The sequence below is a fragment of the Mus caroli genome, unplaced genomic scaffold (genome assembly GCF_978045245.1).
Source record: "Mus caroli unplaced genomic scaffold, Mus_caroli_1 scaffold_22, whole genome shotgun sequence".
NCBI lineage: Eukaryota > Metazoa > Chordata > Mammalia > Rodentia > Muridae > Mus > Mus caroli.
Window position 1 is genome coordinate 211,495 of NW_028227277.1, and position 10,734 is coordinate 222,228.

Genomic DNA, 10,734 nt, shown 5'->3' on the forward strand with positions numbered 1-10,734 from the left:
TAACCATCTCATGAATAATGCATTACCCAAAATCCACAGCCCAATCTTCTTCCTAAACCATTGTAAATTCCTGTATATGGAACGACTTGGCTTTTATTCTAAGTGATAGTGTAATACCAGAGGCAATTCTGAATGTCACTGGATAGGCAACATTGCATTCCAAGCCCTTGGTCAGCTCAAGGACTTTCTAGTATGTTGGAACACTGGGGAAGTCTTAGCTATATCAGAATTCAATCTTTAAAGGCACTTATAATAAGATAAATCTAAAGGAGAGCTTTTGGATCCATACACCAGACTAACACGCGAATAGGGTATGAATATATGGGTGATGAGAATGCCAAAGCTCCAGGAGGTGAGTTCCTTTTGAAATTCTTGGCCTCATGAGTGCTCCCAAGTCTCTTGGCCTGCCAAGCTGACTTCACTGGAGTATGCATTCGTGACATCCTGGTTGACACTAGAGCCCAGAAGCTAAGGGTCTATTTTTGCCATGCATGTGAAGAAACTAATATAAGAGGTCAATGGCCTGGAGAGACAAAAAAGAACTGGATTCAGGTAATCCTTTGAATAAGACAAGACTCCCTAGTCCTGCTACGAAAGTTTGACTCCCTAAAACTTCAATTATTGGGGCTAGGAGTTGTAATAGCACATGCCTTTAAACCTAGCATGCCAGAGTAAGAATCCTCTGTGAGTTTAAGGCTAGCCTCCTATACACAGTCTGTTCCAGGTTACTCTGAGCTACATAATAAGACCCTATCCAAAACTAAAACCAAACTTGAAATAATACTTCAGTTCTGGGGAAAACTGACCTACCTAGTGGAAGTGTGATTTAAACTTCTGCTCGAAGCCCCAAATGCCTGAGCCAAAGATTCTATAATGCAGTCACTTAGGAAATCCAATGATGTGGATCCCCAATCAACTTTGAACAAAACATCTATCCCGTGTCTAGTTTCTCTCATCTCTGACAGGACTGAAAAAATGTCAATGCAGATATCAGGTACCATGCCCTTTGTGGGCTATTCTGGATAGCCCTGTGGGGGACACAGCCTAGATTTTACTTTCTCTCACCTAATCAGGATTGTGTGTGTTGGGAACAGGGTGTACAATTTTCTTCACATTCCAACTTACCAGAGCGGACGGTTGAGAAATCTAAAGTACTAGCCAGGCGGTGGTGGCCTTTAATCCCAACACTTGGGAGGCAGAGACAGGCAGATTTTTTAGTTCAAGGCCAGACTGCTCTACAAAATGAGTTCCAGGACAGCAGGGGCTATACAGAAAAAAAAAGAAAGAAAGAAAGAAAGAAAGAAAGAAAGAAAGAAAGAAAGAAAGAAAGAAAGAAAAAAAGAAATCTAAAGTACTGGGAGTTTCAATGTAAATGGTTTACGCTTCAAATTGGAAACTAGAAATAAAATGAATGGCCTTCTGAGTGTAAAATCCATTATCATGATTCACCTGCTACCATACTCCCATGTATATGTGAAACCATGTTAGCAGTGTAAGACACAGTTGAAATAATTATTATTATAATATTATATTGTGACATAAAATTGCTAACTATACAGTACAGGAAATATTGAAATTATAACTACTATAACTCCAAATGTTCTTAATATACAGTTGTATAATGGTGTCCTCAGAGGATTGAAAACTTCCATCCTGCAGGAAGCTCCTTAAGCAGCGAGATAAACAACTCAAAACAGCTTCAGGAAGCTCTTTAAGCAGGAAGTCAAACACCTCCAAAGAGCTTCAAGGAATCCCCCAAACTGACAAAAGTCACTAGGCTCCTCTGTGCAAAAGAAAGGAATAAAAGCTGAGAGTATCTCTCAGATGCAGAAAGATGAGCTACAAAAGAGGAGTTGTGAGATCCTGACTTACAGCATTTCCCCCTTTAAAGTAATGCCCTTGGAAGATCCCCAACCTGTTTTTTTTTTTCCCTGAGCTCTAAAAATACAGTCAGAAAGAAGCTTTTTGTTATGTATAGCCAGCTAAAAGCCTTTTTGATTCTGTGCCTTACAGCCAGAGATGCAATAATTGTAGGAAGACCTAAAAGGATATGGAGATAGAGATGAGCTGCAGCTCACTCCACCAAACACCAGCCCCAACCTCACCAGAAAAGAGCTATAGCCAACTCTCCTCCCAACTCCTCCCTACTCCTCAGCTATCTGTTAAAATCCCCTACAGTTACTGCTTAGGGTCAAACTCCCCTTCCCTGTACAATGGAAGGAGTTAGTCCTCAGATAGGTGATAATAAAACCTCTGTATTTGGCATCAGGTTTGGTTTTCTCTCGAGTGTTTGGAGTGCTGGCCAGCTGATACTAGACTTGATCAGATGCCCAACTTTGGGGGTTTTACATGTGGGGGCTCATTTGCCCGTATTTGTACACTCCGCAGTTCTGAGAGACCCCTGCTTAGAGGTAGGATCCTTCCTTTGTCTATGTCTTCGTCTATGTCTTCGTCTATGTCTTTGTCTGCCAGCTGTGTTTGAATTCAGTATTCTAAGTTAAAACTAGTCTGTGCTCAGGAGAGCAACGAACTCCTTGTCTAGGATGTAGGGGAGGGCTACTTATAGATGTGTCAGGAGTAACCAACTGCCACCCTTGGAGATATCCCAGGAGATCTGAGGGAGCTCCAGGGATGCCTGGATATCTCCCATCCTGGTGCCAATTCAGACTGTGCTCACTCAACCATCTGTTTCTGTTACTGGGTGCCAAGTGAGAGTGTGCTTACTCAGCCATCTGATTGGGTCTGGGTCTCAGTTATCATAATTTATTGTGTGTATTGTTAGTCTATTTTGAGGCAGGGGCCACCACTGCCTGGCAGCTCTAAAATTCTTAAACTACAAAAGTAAAACCATAAAATGAAATAGAAAAAAATGACAAACACACACACACACACACACACACACACATACACACACATAGACACACACACTCACACACATACTCACAAAAAAGAAAAAAAGATATAAAGGCTAAAAAAATACCCCCAATCCCTAAAAAGCCCTAATATTCTTTAAAAAAAAAGAAAAGAAAAAAGAAAAAAAAAAAAAGAAGAAAACAGAAAAACACTAAAAATACATTCAATACCGAAAACCAAAAAATCCTCTAGAACACTCTTCTTAAAACCCTACAAAACCCTTAAGAAAAAAACTATAATTCTAATAACTTAAAAATATACAAGATCCCAAAACTGACCCAAAAACTGTTTGTTTGTTTTTGTTTGTTTGTTTCTCTGTTTGCTTGTTTTTGATTTTTTGAGTTTTGGGGGATTGGGTTTCCGGTTTCTCTGTCTGTCATGGAGCACACTGTGTAGAAAATGCTAGCCTCGAACTCAGAAATCACTACCTCTGACTCCCCTTTAGTGTGATTAAAGGCAGGGCCACTACTTCCTTGTATTCTTAAAGTACTTCAACTTCAAAAACTATACCTAAAAATTTTAAAAAGAAAAGAAAAAGAAAAAATATACTCTAAAACACACACACAGACATACAGATACGCACATACACACACACAAATAAACCTAAAAAAAAAAAAAAGATAAAACTGTAAAAACAATCTTTAAAAACCCCCAAACACTAAAACACCCTAGAATCTTAAATAAATAAATAAATAAATAAATAAATATACAAACTAAAAATATACTAAAATCTCGAAAACAAAAACAAAAAACCCAAAAACAATAAACAATAAACAAACAAACAAACAAACAAAAACTCTAAAACCGCTTCAACAAATCCTACAAAACCCGTATGAAAAAAATAATATTGTAAAAACTAACAAACAAACAAACAAAACAAAAACAAAAACAAAAAAACACACAGACAAAAATGTCCAAAATGTCCAAAAAGTTATTTGTTTATTTATTTATTTATTTATTTATTTATTTATTTATTTATTTATTTATTCGTTTTTTTTTCTTTCTTTCTATCTCTCTCTATCTTTCTTTCTTCTTTTCTTCCTTTCTTCCTTTCTTGCTTTCTTGCTTTCTTCCTTTCTTAATTTCTTCCTTTCTTCCTACCTTCTTTCTTTCCTTCTTCTTCCTTCCTTCCTTCCTTCCACACCCCCCCCTCTCTCTCTCTTTTTCTTTCTTTTTGAATTTTGGAGAATGACTTTCTCTGTCTTTTCTTGCCATCCTGGGTGTCACTCCATGCAATAAACTAGCCTCCATCTTAAAAATTCCTTAGTTGTTCATCCCTAGGGCTAGGTTTTATAGACAATGGCCCTCATTGCCTGGCAACGTTAAAACCATGAAAAACCAAAGTTAAATCCCACAAATTTTAAATAAATATTCAATAACACACATACACACACACAATCCCAATGTGAATTAAAATAAAAATAATAATAATAACTAAAAAATAAATTGCTGAAGGGAAAATAATACCCCCAAATCTTAAAACACAGTAAAATTGTTTAAAAAACTAAAAAAAAAAAACAAAAAAAAAATACACTGGACATCTGAAAACAAAAAACCCTCAAAAGCACTCTTCTAAAAATCTGGGAAATCAAATGAAGTTAAAGAACTTAAAGAACTATCCTTTCTTTATCTTTCTTTCTTTCTTTCTTTCTTTCTTTCTTTCTTTCTTTCTTTCTTTCTTTCTTTTTTTTTTTCTTCCTTCCTTCCTTCCTTCCTTCCGTCCTTTCCTTTTTTTTCCTTTTCCTTCTCTCTTTCTCTCTCTCTCTCTATGTATCTATTTATCTTTTCTCTCTGTCTCTGTCTCTGTCTCTGTCTCTCTGTCTCTCTGTCTCTCTGTCTCTCTGTCTCTCTGTCTCTGTCCCTCTGTCTCTCTGTCTCTCTGTCTGTCTGTTTGTCTCTCTCTCTCTCTCCCTTTTATTTTCTATATTTTTTTAATTTTTATAAACTGTCTTTCTCTGTTTATCCCTGGCTCTCTGGGAGATCAATCTCAAGACCAGGATAGCCTCCAAATAAAAGATCCCCTACCAGTTCACCTTAGGGCTAGCATTTTTATGAAAGGGGCAGCCATTGCCTGCTAACTCTAAAATTATGCACCACCAAAATAAAAACCCTCAATTTTTAAATAAATATTCAAGAATACACCCAAAAAAAAGAACATAAAGAAAACAATGAAATATTAAAATGAATAAATCCTTGAAGTCTAAATGAAACCTGAAAATTACAAAACACTAAAAATTAAAAAAAAACAAAAAATATTAAAAATACACTAGAATTCTGAAAACAAAAAACACTCTCTGAAACATCCTTTAAAAACACTTCAAAATCTTAAATAAAACCTCTAAAAATAAAAAAAAAGTGCACATGAGACCAAAAATGACCCTGTATCACAATTCTTTTTTTCTTCCTTTTTTCTTTTTTCTTTCCTTCATTCCTTAGTTCCTTTGATCCTTCCTTCATCCCTCACCCCTTCATCCCTACTTCTCTCTCTTCCTCGCTCCCTCTCTCTCTTTTTCATTCTTCCTTCCTCTCCCCCTTTATTTCTCTCTGTCTCTCTCTCTCTCTCTCTCTCTCTCTCTGTCTCTGTATCTATCTGTCTGTCTGTAAGTCTGTCTGTCTTTCTGTCTGTCTCTGTCTGTCTCTCTCTTTCTCTCTCTGTCTGTCTCTGTCTCTCTCTTTCTCTCTCTCTCTTCCTTTGTTTCTTTCATTGATCTATTTGTAATTTCTTGGAGAGTGGGTTTCTCTGTGTATCCCTCACTGTTCTGGAATTTATTCTGAAGACCAAGCTAGCTGCCAACTAAAAAATCTCTCCTCTCTCTCACTTCCTCTGTTTATTTTTTTTTTTTTTTTTGAGTTTTTAGATTGGGATTTTCTGTGTATCTCTTACTGTCCTCCAGATTCCTGTAGAGATCATGCTGAACTCTAAATAAAAAAAAAAAAATCACTTACATCTGCCTCTCAATAGCTGGAATTAAAGGCATGGTCAACACTGACTGGCAAAACCAAAACATTAAAAACAAAAATATAAAAACCTAATATTTTTGGAAAAAAAGAAACAAAAAAAAATTAAAACAAGAATTAGAACAACAAAACCATAATAAATATACTAAAATGGTAAAAAAAAAAAGTTAATTAAAGTATGCATTAAAACTGAAACACTAAAATACACTAACATAATTAAAAAATAATAATGAAAAACAATAAAAGTACACTACAAGTTTGAAATCCAAGAAACTCTAAATCACTAAAGACTCTACAAGATTTTGAAATACCCTAGAAATCAGAAAAGAGTACACAAGAATCCGAAATATGCCTAAAATATTTATTTATTTATTTATTTATTTATTTATTTATTTATCTATCTATCTATTTAATTATTTATTTATTTATTTATAATTGCTTATTTATTTTATACATTCTGTCTTTCTATCTTTCTTCTTTTCTTTCTATCTTTCTTCCTCCCTTTCTTCTTTCTTTCTTTCTTTCTTTCTTTCTTTCTCTCTATCTTTCTTTATTTCTTTGTTTCCCTTTCCTCCTTCCATCCTAAATTTATCTCTCTGTCTCTCTTTATTTTTTGTCTTTGTTTTTTCTTTCTTTCTATCATTTTCTCACTCTCCTCTCATTTCTTCCTTCTTTCTTTCTTCCTTCATCATTGCTTCAATCCTTCCTTCCTTCTTTCTTTCCTTCCTTCCTCTCACTCTCTCTCACTCTCTTCCCCTTTCATTCATTTCTTTATTTCTTTGTTTCTTTCTGTATTACTTTCTCTAAATCTCTCAACAGATATAAATATAACTAAATGATCGCATGCATCCTATCTGATCACCAGGACAAGGCTGAAGTCAATTAAAGCTTAAATTAAATATCAAACACTTAAATACAATAAAATCATTTTTTTAAAAAATATAGAAAACACTAAAAATGCAATAGAAACTTTAAAAAGAAGAAACTCTAAATCACTTTTCTAAAAATTCTACAAATTCTTTTAAAATACCATAGGAATCTAAAATGAATACAAATGAAGCCGAAATATCCCTAAATTGATTGCTTGCTTATTTATTTACTTATTTATTTGTTTATTTATTTATTTGTTTGTTTGTTTGTTTATTCATTCATTCATTTATTTATTTTAAATAAATTTTGTATATTTTTTAAATTATCTCTCTCTCCCTAAGTTTCTATTTCTGAATCTTACTATCTTTATCCCTTCCTCTCTCTCTCTCTCTCTTTCTCTTTCTTTTTTTCTTTCTTTCTCTCTCTCTTCCATCCTTTCTACCTTCCTTTGTTCCTTCCTTCGTTCCTTCCTTCTTTCCTTCCTTCCTTCCTACCATCCTGACTTCCTTTCTCTCTCCCTCTCTTTCTTTTTTCTTTTTCATTCCTTGTTTTTTTTTTGTTTCTGTGTGTGTGTGTGTGTGTGAGAGAGAGAGAGAGTGTGTGTGTGTGTGTATTACTTTCTCTCTCTCTCTCTCTCTCTCTGTCTCTCTCCTTTCTCTCCCTTCTTGTTTATTTATTTATTTATTTATTTATTTATTTATTTATTTATTTTAGTTTTTTAGATTGGGATATTCTGTGTATCTCTTACTGTCCTCCAGATTCCTGTAGATATCATGCTGAACTCTAAATAAAAAAAAAAATCACTTACATCTGCCTCTCAAGAGCTGGAATTAAAGGCATGGTCAACACTGACTGGCAAAACCAAAACAATGAAAACACAATATTCTAAGTGTTCCAGAGAGGTACATGGACAAACCTGATGAAAAATGAAAAAAATATTCCTATAATTTTATTTAAATTGAGACTTTAATATTTTTATTTATTTATATGTAAATAAATATGCTCTGCTCAAATGTAAAAATCCACTTCATTCTTAAGAATTTTATAAGAAAATATTCTGTTCCACACAATTGTGTACTACAATTGTCTGCTATAGTGCATCAACAAAGCAAGAAAATGTTTGTAACTCTTGTAGTGCTACAAGTACCTGTGCTTATTTACTGGGACAAAGTAGCCTGATATGAGCACAAGGAATTTATTCAGGCCCTATTCAAAGGACCACATCAAGACTGAGGGTATGATGTTATTAATGAGAGTAATAAGAATTTTTCAAACCTCATCAGAAATAGAATATAATGGCAATTATCTCTATTTATACTGTTATATTTGCTAGGATAGTATGACATTTGAAAGTTTCTTGGGATACTCAAAGTTAGTGTCTATGACCAAATGTCTTTTGAGTTTGGCAGCATTTGCAGTCCAGAAAGTATGAATCACAGATTCAAGACTGATGAAAACCTTTCCCTAGGATGCAAGTTTGTAACATATTTCCACATTATACTGTACACAACTGATACTATTTTAAATTTTTGTCTGTGAAGCAGAATTAGGAAGAGTGAGTTAATAAATGAAGTCATATGCACTTTGTGTAACTATTCATAACTAAGAAGTGCCAAAGGCATATTATATCAGGAAAGTATGTGTTTGACATCCATAAAATCATCTTATATCATTCACTCTAAACAGTATAGCTTCCTTCCACACATACCCATATATAATTACTCCTTAAAGAAAGAATTTTCTGTCCATGTTCCAATGTACTCATTTTGTCCTACTCTTCACACGTTAATTCATATAACAAAATTTACTCACAATAAAACCTAGAACATATTTGAAAATCTTGGAACATTCGGAGAGAAGCTCTTTAGCTTAGAATAGAAATAGTAGAATGGCAATGGTCTGGATTATTCTTATCTTATATAATTCAGTAGTAATCTAATATACTAACATAAAATTATATGTGGAATAATAACTGGTGATAAATATTATTATACAATCATGAATTCATGAAGTTGACAGGCACTCCTTTCAATACATATGAAACTTCTCAATACATATGCAACATAGAAATGGGAATAAAACAACATCAGACACTGACAGAGCAATTTAGATAAGAACGTACCATGCCACCACATAGAGAAACTGAAAAAGGACAACACAAGACTGATTGAAAACCAAACATAATGTACCCTGTTTCTGAACAACACTAAACAGCATATGATAGGAAATCCCAAGGTTATGAAGAAATTAGAAGGGGTCCTATAGATATATTAGACATGAGCAAATTAAGAGAAATGATTATTTTGTATGACATGCATTCTTCCTGTTGCAAGCAGATACTAAATACATGGGCAAATTAAAACAGACTTATTCCCCAAGACTTGAAATATTTGACAGCAGCAGTATTGGAAGCCAGTCATCAGATACAATGACAAACAACGAGGAAAGAACAAGCTATGACCACAGTTCTACAAAATAGTGATAGAGGTATGAATATTTACCAAGGTCAGTTGTTAGTTGAGGGTCATCTTGCACTTCCTATATCTGAGTTTAAAAAGGGTAAATTATAGATGAAAAACAGACTTGCAAACTTCACCCATATCTAGAAAAGTGGGGGGTTGTGATTTTTCTCATGACACACTAGTATTTGAATAAATTCATTTTAATCTCATCTATGTACATTTGCATCAAAATTTAATCTTGTTGGAATTCAGAATCCTAATAAACTGAGTTACAAAGACATATTAAATTTCACTATCACACCTTGGAGTTATTCATTTATCAGTATTAAATGCTTTTGACAAGGCTGAGGAATCAGGTAAAAATCTGAGTCATTTACTAAAATTTTATAAGGCAAAAATAGGCCTTCACTGATTTCTTGTAAAGATTGCCTACATTTGTAAATAAAATAGTATTAGGTTCAGAAGGCAGAAAAATACTAAATGAATCTTGGGCTACTAAAAATGCTATTTCAGAATGCAAAAGGCTGAGGGGACCTTTAAAGCAAGATCAGAACCAAGAGATGAAGGGATTTGGAGCACAGCCTATATTGAATCTCACATTTATGATGCCATCATGTTGGGACAAGAAGTTTCTCACAATTTTGAGAAAAAACCCAGATGGCAAACGTTTCAATTGCAGTAAACAGGGTCATTTGAGAAGGGATTGTAGGCAATGCAATCATAGAAATAATTCTTTTTTATAGAAATAATATAAAAAGATGACGTCTCATTGGAGAAACAGCCACAGAACAATTAAAATTTTAAAATCTGCTCTTAAAAAGAAGATTGTTCTAGATACAATCAAGGATAGGACTGCTCTAGTAGATAAAACAAAAAAGTTATGAGAGACCAAAGAAACAAGTATTGTAACAAAGTCCGATAAATGCTAAGATACCAAAGCTAAAAATACCAATAAATAATATTGAAATAGAAGGTTTAGTAGACACAGGAACAGGTGTAACATTAAATTCACCTAAACCGTAGCATCTAGATTGGGCTTTTAAGGAAGTAGATATTCAACTTCTAGGAATTAGTGCTCAATTTTGGGAAAATAAACTCCAAGTTGATCTAAGATTATAGAGCCAGAAAGAAAAATAGAAAAATTAAAATCTCAAGTGGATATAAGAGAAGGGAATTTGGCAGGGATATGGAATGGAAAACAGGGATACACATTTCTGCAATCTCAGAAGGATGCCATAAAATAAAAAATGATTTGAAGTAAAATATTAAAATCTATTATCAAGAAAATTTACTGACTGCCCAGAATGACCATTAAAATGCCACAACAGCTGTTGGCCTTCCCAAAAAATCAAATGGTGCTACCTTTAAAATTGTTAACTGAAAAACATCTGTGGGTAGAACAATTGCCATTAATATCATCAGGATGTCAGATACTAGAAGAGCTGTTACAGAATGAGGTAAATGCTGAACCCATTGAAGAATCTATGAGCCCATAGATAGTTTTTTTCTTACAAAAATAATTAAAATAAAG